The sequence below is a fragment of the Malania oleifera genome, chromosome 9, assembly GCF_029873635.1.
Source record: "Malania oleifera isolate guangnan ecotype guangnan chromosome 9, ASM2987363v1, whole genome shotgun sequence".
In the NCBI taxonomy this organism is placed as follows: Eukaryota; Viridiplantae; Streptophyta; class Magnoliopsida; order Santalales; family Ximeniaceae; genus Malania; species Malania oleifera.
Genome location: NC_080425.1, coordinates 73,191,980 through 73,202,341, shown reverse-complemented (window position 1 = coordinate 73,202,341; position 10,362 = coordinate 73,191,980). Strand labels below are relative to the sequence as shown.

Sequence of the window (10,362 nt, the reverse complement as noted above, 5' to 3'; positions counted from 1 at the left end):
ATTCCCCTAGGCTTGTATTATTTTTGGGTATGAGATAGAAATGTATGCATATGGATATTGATACTCTAGGTATTGTATTCTGGATGGTATGTACATTTTGTCTTCCACTGTTAGGTTGAATATAAATAAAATATCTGTTTACCTGGTATCCAATGCAGGCTGAGTCATGTGAGTGGTATCATATTTGTTAACGTGGCCTATGTGATGTTTGATGTGTATGATTTAATTATTATTGTTAAAAAAAATGGTATGAAAATCAAGGCATCACAATTTGGTATCAGAGCCTAGATTGTTAGGTTCTGCAGAATTTAGTAAACAGCGGAATACAATACCAGAGTATAGGAATGGATTGTGAGGAGAATAAGAGATGGGTGACATGAGATATGAATTATTTATTGTTAGAGGATGAAATTGGGAATTTAGGGTTCTATCTTGAGACCTAGAGGCAAGAGTTTCGTAATTGTTTCTGTGTTTTTCCTAGGGTGATGATTTCAGGAAAATTATGGATACTATCGCCGGTTCTTGTTTCTAAGTGGTAGGACTGAATCTTAAATTGGGATTGAGGATGTTTTGATGAATGGTTATAGAATAATGTTTCATGAGTTATAGTTTGATAAGTGTATTGGTTGCATGATAGTAATTGAGTTCTGAGACTAGTTGTTCCCTTTTCAAGATAGACCCCGAGAATAACAACGTAATTACTAAAGGTAGTGGTAATGAGGGGGCTTCCAACATAGGTGGTAGTGGCCTTGAATATGTGTTGTCTAGTGCAAGCCAACAGGTCATGGCAGGGATTGTGTGGAACTATGGGGGACAGAACTGCCCACCAGCTGACCCAGGCTACAATGTCAAGCAATTTATCCACATGAATCCCCCGAATTTTATGTAGAGAGCTAATCAAATCATTGCGAAGAAATGGATCCAAGATATGGAAGATATATTAGCAAGTCTTTGCTGTGCAGACGAACAAAAAGTTCTGTATGCTGTTTTGAAAATGACTAGGGAGGCCAAGCGTTGGTGGATGTCGGTAAAGCTACTTGAAGAACAAAGGCCAGAACCAACAACCCTGAAATGGAACCATTTTAAGGAAATTGTTGGCCTAACTAGGCTTTTCACTTTTGTTTTGATGATAAAAAATGAAGATGTTTTTAACATGTGTTTTTGAGTGACTTTATTTCAGGATTACTTAACTCTACACTCTTATTTATCATGGAAGCAAAATGGAAATCAAAACCAAATCAAGTGAAAGCTTCTTCGAGTATTAAAGCATTAAAAGACAAATGAAGAAGCTTAAAGGCTAAGAGGGACTCGAAGTCAAGATGAACATCAAAAGACTTGAAAACTTTGTACTTAAAAAGTCATATTCAGTAAAGTCATTTGTAAGTACTTCAAATAAAATATAATTTAGAAATATGAAACTCATTAGGGTGCGAAGACTTAGAGACCTTTATGAACTAGGATAAGTTAGGATCAGTTAGCTGATTAACAAAAAATGTAATTGTAAAATCAGCTTCCCAGCCAATAGACCAAATGAACTAAATTGAGCCAGCTGACTGATAATATCCAGCCGACTGACAATTTTTTAACGTGGTTAAGCTAGTCGACTGACAATTTACTGAATTTAATTTCTGATGGACAAAGGGTCTTAACTGCCTGTCCAGCTGACTGACCCTATGAAAATCATTACCCAGTCACTTGTCCAATTGACTGATTTGACGGGATTTCAAATTTTTAAACTCCAACGGGAAAATTTTAAAAATTAGTTTTTCAATTATGAATGTTATAAAAACTTGGTGGACACTCCAAGTAACTTGGGGAACAAGGAAACTAATCCTAAAATGCCTATAAATACTCCTTTAATCCCAAGAATTCTATCACCAAGTAATCACACAACACTCTTGAATTCAAGCTTTCAATCTCTCTCAAAGTTCTCTATTGCTCACACTCCATCTGGGAGATAACTTCTGAAATTGCTACTGAATCATCAACCTACGGTTCTTACGCTGAGTTTTCTCAATCACTTAACAAACCCTTGGTGATCTCTATACTTGAGCTTCATACTTTCTTTATTATTATTTGATTGAAGTATATTCTGTGCTCTAACTTGTATAACTCTGCTCTGTTTTGAGAGTTTCATTGTACTTAGATTCATGTAGCCTTCTCATCGTATTGTTGATGGTTCAAAGCTGATTTGGATCATTTTACCAAGCGGGGTTGATCGCTTGGAGAGGTTTCTCTTCGTGAAAAAGAGGGAATATTGTAAAAGGCTTGCTCCGCCTAGAAAGAAGCATACTTAGTAGAATCCTTTGGTGGAATTGACCAAAGGCAAGGAGGTAGGCTGGGGATAAGCTGAACCTTGTAAATCTTGGTGTTCTTCTCATCCCTACTCCTTTTATTTTCTACACTATATATTCTTGTATATGCTAAGTGTAGGTTGCAGGGCTTAAAAACAAAATTTAAAGAAAACTCTTGATTTTCGAAAGAGCGTTTCAATTAACCGTTTGCAGAAATCTTAATTAAGAGAAACGCAATAAAATTCAATCCAAAGCAGGGCTTGCAAATAAATATAGGGCTGCTAGCATCAAATTCTTGAATGATTGATTGATTTTCATATTGTGGTTGATTGGATTATGTTTCAATTTTTAGTACTTTGTGGTGTGATTTAGTTGTGATCATAAGTTGATTGATTTACTTACATTCTTATTGTTGCATTAAAACAAGTACGAAGTTGAAAAGAATTTAAAATTTTAAATTAACCCAATTCACCCCCCTCTTGGGAATACTATTCTAATTTCAGTACCCATACACACATATACATAACACTTCCCAAAAGTCCCAAAAATATTGTAGGCTCCATAGACCAGCCCAAGAACTCACCTCAAAAATTATGCCGACTCAACACCACCTCTACCTCTAAGCCAACCCTACTTGCCTCTCTAGATTACCTAAATGTTTAATAATGTTGGGGCGAGACACCCCTCAATAAAAAGAAACATGTTATTACCAGTGTGTGGCATATGAGTTAGTTGGTAACATATCATTTAATTAATACTGGATACAATATACACCAAGAAAAGCATCTGTATAATAACACATGCTTATGTCATTTAGAATATGAAAATTCCTGAGTTATCTATTCGAAAGTACTTCTATCTATAATAAGTAATCTTTGCTTTCTGTGTGCACTATGCATATACATAAATCTGTAAATTTCCCCCTAGATGGCTATATGTCATGACTTACCCCCTTATGACTGGGTAGTGTGGCCCGTAGGTGGGACTAAACATTGTTTGGCCCTCCAATGCTAGCTTAATTGTATGCATATCTGTATGCCTATAGTATGAAAGGCCTGCTCCACCTGGTCCGAACGCTAGGGAGCTTATGACTCCACCTGAGGGCACAATCGACTGTACCATACTTTATCTAAGACATATGATTGCACTGTCTATACTGTATAGCAACGGTACCATGCTCTAGAAATTGATGTGTTCCATCGGGGTCTGATACTGTATATTAATATTTCTATGTAAAACTAGCTGTTTTACCACAATTATGTATTTCTGTAATAACCATGATTCTTTATCAACTGTATAACCATGATGCTGTAATGACTGTATATTTGTATATTCTGTAACCCTGTAATTTTGTATGTTATGGCTCTATGCCCTATATAATCTATATTTCTGTATATCATGGTTTTATGTTCTGTATAATCATGGTACTGTATAATTACTATATAATCATGATTCTGTAATGTGCTGTAAAGTCATGGTTCTATAAAAATAGTGTATCATCATGTTCTGTAAATCATTGTATAATCATGCTCTGAAACATAACATTTTTAATCATGTAATTGTAAATTTGTAAAACTTGATATGGCCGTAGCCCTGTAAATAAAATTGTATGAGCTGTATCTCATAACTTTGTAAAAACTATATAATCATGTTTCTGTAAATCTGTATAAATATTTTATATTATTCCAGTATTTCTCATGCCACACAATTAAATAAAACTTTATAAATATATTCTGTAAAATTGTATAATTTTCATGCTTTGATCAAAATCTATGTTATACTGGTAAAATGTCTAATAAAACTGGCATAACATGTATTCCCCTTACCTGACTATCTAGTTCTAGCTACTATTTTATAATCTCACGCATGCGACGTTCATAATTTTCAACACCTTGAAATAAGTCTTATATAATTCCCAGTCACACAACTGAATTTACTATAATACACATTCATATTTTCCCAACTCCACATATCCAGAATTTCAAAACTATAATTTACTTGGACTCCTATAAAGATTCATGTTGGGATCCTCAACCCATACCTGTAGGGTCCCAAAAACACCCTAATCCTAAAAATACAACATCCCAATGTTACTTCATAAAAATCGAGTATATCCTCACACCAAACAAAATCTAGGCTTAGATGAACCTAGTAATACTAAAAATACCCAAATAATCTACTTACCCTAATTTTGGGATGATTCCCAAACTTCCTAATTCGAATTTCTGCTTCGGTTATGTTGTAGAGAATCTCTCCAAGATCAACGTGGTAGCTTCTGATCGTCGAACAAGGGAGAAACAATGCTGGAAACCTAGAGAGAAAATGTATACCTACCGAGCCTCAGTATTCTAAATTGAGTCCTGAAGTCTTAAGTTGAGTCCCAAGTTTTCAAAGTTGAGTCGTTTTACTTCAAAACTGAATCCTAGTATACCTACCGAGCCCCAGTATTCTAAATTGAGTCCCTACGTTTTTTAACCGAGTCCTGATATGCCTACCGAGCCCCAGTATTTCAAATTGAGTCCCGGTGTTCTCGATCTAGTCTCGTTGTTTTCTAGTTGAGTCCCGGTGCTTTTAGTCGAGTCCCGGTGTCTTTAATCGAATCGCGGTGTTTTTGTTTGAGCCCCAAAATTTTTCTAAGTTTTCAAATTTTTAGGAGTCGAGTCGTTTAATTTTTAAAGTGAATTTTTATCGAGTCATCTTTCCGAGTTCGGGTCCTTCCAAGTTCTAGGAATCAAGTATTATTAAAACCAATCTTTTGATTCGTGGAAAATAAAATTAAAAAAACTAAAAAGAAAACAAAAAGGAAGATGCTAGGTTCCTCAAAGTACCACGTGGAAGCACATCCCAAGCCCCCTTGCGCATCAAGAAGAAAATCAAATTGTTAGAGGAGGAATAAAGAAATCCAGAAATCCACATGCACATGGGTGAGGAGGTTAGAAAATATTGCTGCTGGGGATTTCTATTAGGGTCATTCATGTAGGTAAAAACTGCCTTTGCTCGCCAACTTCACCTGCAGGGTCCCTGTAAAGGGCTTAAGCACAGAGCAAATAAGGGGAGGTCACGCATAGGGAGGTCTCCAAATCCACTGTTCACGCACCACCTCATCAAGCACTTTGTCCTCGCCTGCAACTCCAGCCGAGACAACCCTGCCTTCACTTCACCATCTCCCTCACTCTCTTGTACTCCTCCCTTACCACACGGTCGTGTACCTCTGGCAACCCGTCACGGTCTTAACACATAGCCCCCACCATTCCTCCCTCACGGTCATCACATTAGCCGAGCTCAACTTTTCTTGCTGTCATCATCACCATCAACCACAGTCACTCCACGACCACCATCACAGCTGCTCCCCAACTCCCTGTGAGGATAGATCCAAATCGAGCCCTCTCTCATCTCTCTATAGCTTCGCACACTCACTTTAAGGCTTCCCAAGCTCTCAGACCAGCCACTCTCCCTCATCTTCTCCCATCTCCCTCTGCCAACCATCACAGCCAATCGGCCGTGAGCCGCCAACCACCGAGAGCCACCAGACCAAACCAGCTGTCCCAACCACCTTTGCCATCTCCAGCAATCAGACTTCATTAACTCATGGCCACCTGCATTCCCAAACTGGTCACCCTCCTATAGATCAAGTCCTCCCTCATCTCTCTTCACTATCAACGCCTCGACCTCCCTGCAACTCAGGTATATCACCATCCCCCTCACTCTTAAACTCTCATGCTCTCCCTCTGTGTCTCTCTCTTCCACTCTGTCTCTGTGCGTTCCTTCTTGTTCATTTTTATGGGTTTTGTGAACTTCATGAGAGCCTATCTAGGTTCTTGAAGGATTCAAAATTGGATTTGGGCGCTGTGTTGTGCACTTTCTGTAATTGTTACGCTTCTTATTGATTGCAGTTTCATCTGAATCTCTTTATTCAATCCTCGGGTGTATCGTGTGTCTCGCTTCTGGGTCTTTGTGGACTTCTTGAGTGCTTTGTCTTGTTGCTTATTTTTTTCATGAAGGGTAATTGGAGGTCGCAACCCTGTGGGGTTTCGCAGTTTGATACCTGGACTCATTGGAGATCTTGAGAAATGGGTGGGTTCTGAAAATTGTATAAAGGATTTTGGGGTAGTTCTTATTCCCATGGATTTTGCATCTTTATAGTTTTTCTTTGCTTCCACATTATGGTTAGCATGGGCTATAGCATTCTCTGACTCTCGATCTACAAAGTTTTCCATTTTGTTGTTTGGGAGAATATCAAAGTGTGATAGAGAGTTAGTGTAGAGATCCAAACCGTAATAAGTTGGGTTCGTTGACGAAGGAGTCATGTTCGTTGACGAAGTCTTTCAAAGCCTCATCGATGAATTTCAGAGCCTCTTTGACGAGAAAATAACTAGTGGGTCAGTAAAAAATATTCGGACTGGGCTCGGCGACGAAAGGTATGGCCTCATCGACGAGTTGTGTGGTGGATTCGTCGATGAAGGCGCCACCTCGTCGACGAGTTTGACTCAGTCAAAAGCCCTATAAATATCCATTTTGATTGCTTAAGAGCGAAGTTTGCTCCCAAAAGCTCTCTCTCTCTCTCTCTCTCTCTCTCTCTACACTGCGATTTTCTCTCTTTCTCTCTCTCTCTCTCTCTCTCTCTCTCTCTAAGGTTCTTCGTCGTTCGATGTCTGTTTCTAAAAACGGAGGTTCTTGCGGGGATCAGAGGAGGAAGTTCTACAACTTTAGCGAATTGGATCATTATTTTGAAGGTTTTTAGGTTTTCCCAAAAATCGAGGTAAGGATCTGATTTCAATTTTGATTGGATATTTGGATAGAAGTCGAAATTATAGTAAGGTTATGTTCCGTAGTTTTAGGTTTCCAAGATCCCATATTGTCGGTTTGGATCGGTTTTGTATGATGTTTCGTTTCGAGTTTATGGTAAGGGGAATTTGATTACAACAATTATTTTTGAAAAAACTAAATCGCTAAAAAGTTGGGTTATGCTTATATGTATGATTTAACTGCTTATTTGCTAAATTTCACCGAGTAGAAATGCCGGTTTTGCGATTTTTTCGATTTTTGGTAAAAGTATGGATTTTGGCGTATAGACTCCAAATGTTTGAAAACTTTTTTAGTTGGATTATTATGTATGAACGGGATGCCTGAATCCTTTATTTTTATATAAAATGATGTTTAATTATATCATATAGCGGATTTTTGTTTAAATTAGTGTGACACGTGGATGAAATTGAACTTGTGGACATTTGATATTATTGATATGGATTATGGGAACGGAGTTCCAACTTGTTATACTGAAAATGTGGAAAATAGAGGCCGGTTATACATCGAGCTGTATATGTGAAAAGGGAAAACCGAGAGGATATGTTCCAATTTAAACCTGATATGGATATATGAGTTTGTGAAAATACTGGAATTGCATAAGTTATCATGTTTTGTTATAAATTGTATATATGATTAATGGAACCACAACTTGTTACCAAAGGAGTTGAAAGATACTCCAGCAAAAGGAGTTGAAAGATAATCCAGGAAAAGGGGTTGAAAGATACTCCAATGTTAGAAGTTGAAAAAGATTCATTAATGGAGGTGAAAGATACTCCCAATGGCAAGGAATTCCTCAACTGGAAGGGTACAGTGCAGCCACACATGTAAATCAGTGTGGGTACATAGATAGTCGGCTTGCAGGAGTAATGAAACCACTGGTGAAATAATAGACCAGATAGGAGCAGTCGGACTATATATTTGATGCTTGACAAATGCCTGCACGAACACAACATTGTTAGAGATATCAGTGCACAACCCGTGCCATGAGGTAAAATAGGCATTATATGTGATACAAAGCTGTTGGTCGTTCTATATTCATATACATGATTTTAAAAGCTAATATGGAAAATGTATTGTTTATATTTATATATGTGCAATGCTTCGGTATTGAAAACCTTTGTCTCATACGTAAGGATACATGTTTTAAATTGAAATACTCACATGTGGTCACACACTGATTGTAATACTTTCTTCCTTATTGAGAAGTGTCTCACCGCATTATACAACCTTTGTTTTCAGGTTTATCAGGACGCCGATCCTAGTTGCTTAAGGGACTGAGAGAATTGTTTTTGGTTGTAGCATACGTAAGTAGTTTATGTATATATTGAACTTAGTTGGAATATCCTTTTTGGGGTTGTATTAATAGGATATGTTCGAAGTCTATATAAATGTATTTGAGGATACAACAGTAAACTCTGGTATATGTCTATTAGAAATCTCGATGAATGTTTATGTTTTTCTGCAACATTCACATTCCCATTATGTATGAGTTACACTCGTATGTCCCTATTTAGTGTGGGTTGTCTATGTATCTTGAATAGGTATAGTGTTTTATATGAGTGAGTGACACTTGGGTCTGGGTTGTTATAGTTAGAGCTGAGATTTGAAGCAACAAGATTGTAGAAATAGGGGATTATTTGAGTAAAGGTCTCTTGTTAAGGGATTTAGCTTTATAGAGGATTAGAACCTATGGTTCTGGGTTGTAGGATTCTAGGAAAATACTAGGGTCTTTTGAATGAAGGGTGACTTGGATTCATTTTTGGGAAGGGGGCATGCTCATGGCTGCAATCACTGATTTTTTTTGGCCTCCATTTACCATATCAGAATAAGGGACCAGAGCCATTTGCTCCACACCTGGGAATTATGGAGTCTTGGCCGAACTAGAAGTCTATGAAGTGCTAATTATATGGTCTTTTTCCAACTGCTATATCTGCTAGATCTCGCTAGGCTACGCAGGGTTTCATCTCTTCTGCATACTAACTCTTGCTGACTCATGCTAACTCTTATTTTGATTCATGCTAACTCTCACCTTAATCTTATTTTCACCTATCTGTCCATACACGCTTTACACTCTGTTAATACACTCACACTTACACGCACTGTTACACACACCATACTCACACACTAACTCACCCTACAACACTCACCTGTTCACACACATGCAAACCCTTTAACACTAACTCACACCCTACAACACCCACAGATACACACACACACACACACACACATTAACTCTCTCACACCTACCCCTCCATACCCTGACACACACTCACATTTTCATATATATGCATATATATATATATATATATATATATATATCTGTGTGTGTGTGTGTGTGTATCTCTGCTACAGTGCATTAATCCACGTACATTATTTGCACACATTCACCCTTACCTCACCCACTTTTTTACACACTCTCACACACGCACATGCATGTACACCCCCACGCACGTGCACTTATGCATGTCCACATTCATTTATGCAAACTCACACACTCACATAGTCACTCATCCACGTGTATGCATACACGTACATAGCACTCTCACATGCACACACACACATGCATTCATATGTGCCCAAATTCATGTTCATGCACGTGCAAGCACGCACTCACACCCGAACACACATTCACGTGCAAGCATGCAATCACACCTAAACACGCCTTCACATGCATGCATGCAATTGCACGTACACATATATTCACATTCATCCATGTGCGCCTCCATGCATGCACACACATTTGTGCACGTATGCAACCATGCATGCACTCGCATTCATGCACATACTCATTTATACATGCACTCGAGCACACAAAGCCTACGCGTCAGGCAACGGGTGTTGATTCATGGTCTCGACCAAAACCTTAAACTGATATTCCCTTGGACCGGTCAACGTTTGACTGGTTCACCATTCCCAGAACTGGTTCGCACTGATTTTCTCCATTTCACTTGTATATTATAATCTAGATATCCAAAAATTCACAAAAATCACAAAATTCTCAAAAATCCCAAAAATATTTTCATACTTTGATTCCCATGGATTTTATTTGCATTACTTTGAAATTCAGGAAAAATACCAAAAAGTCACAAAAATTGCAAAAAAATGTTTTCACATTTTCAAAAATTACAAAAATATTTTTAGGTCCAGAAAATCATTTTCATCGCGAACAAACTTCAAAAACCTCCTGGAATAGTATTGTCCTACTTAGAAAAACCTATAGTTTTCAAAACCCCTGGGAGCGTATTTTGTACCCTATTTTTTA

At 37.8% G+C, this 10,362-nt stretch overlaps 1 long non-coding RNA gene across 1 annotated transcript; it reads left to right on the top strand.

The window, feature by feature from the left end:
• The first annotated feature begins 5,400 nt into the window (after nucleotides 1-5,400).
• LOC131164267 (uncharacterized) lies at nucleotides 5,401-8,513 on the top strand. The gene is made up of 2 exons (XR_009139238.1): nucleotides 5,401-7,053; nucleotides 8,340-8,513. It is a non-coding gene; the product is annotated as an uncharacterized LOC131164267 (long non-coding RNA).
• Nucleotides 8,514-10,362: the final 1,849 nt, after the last annotated feature.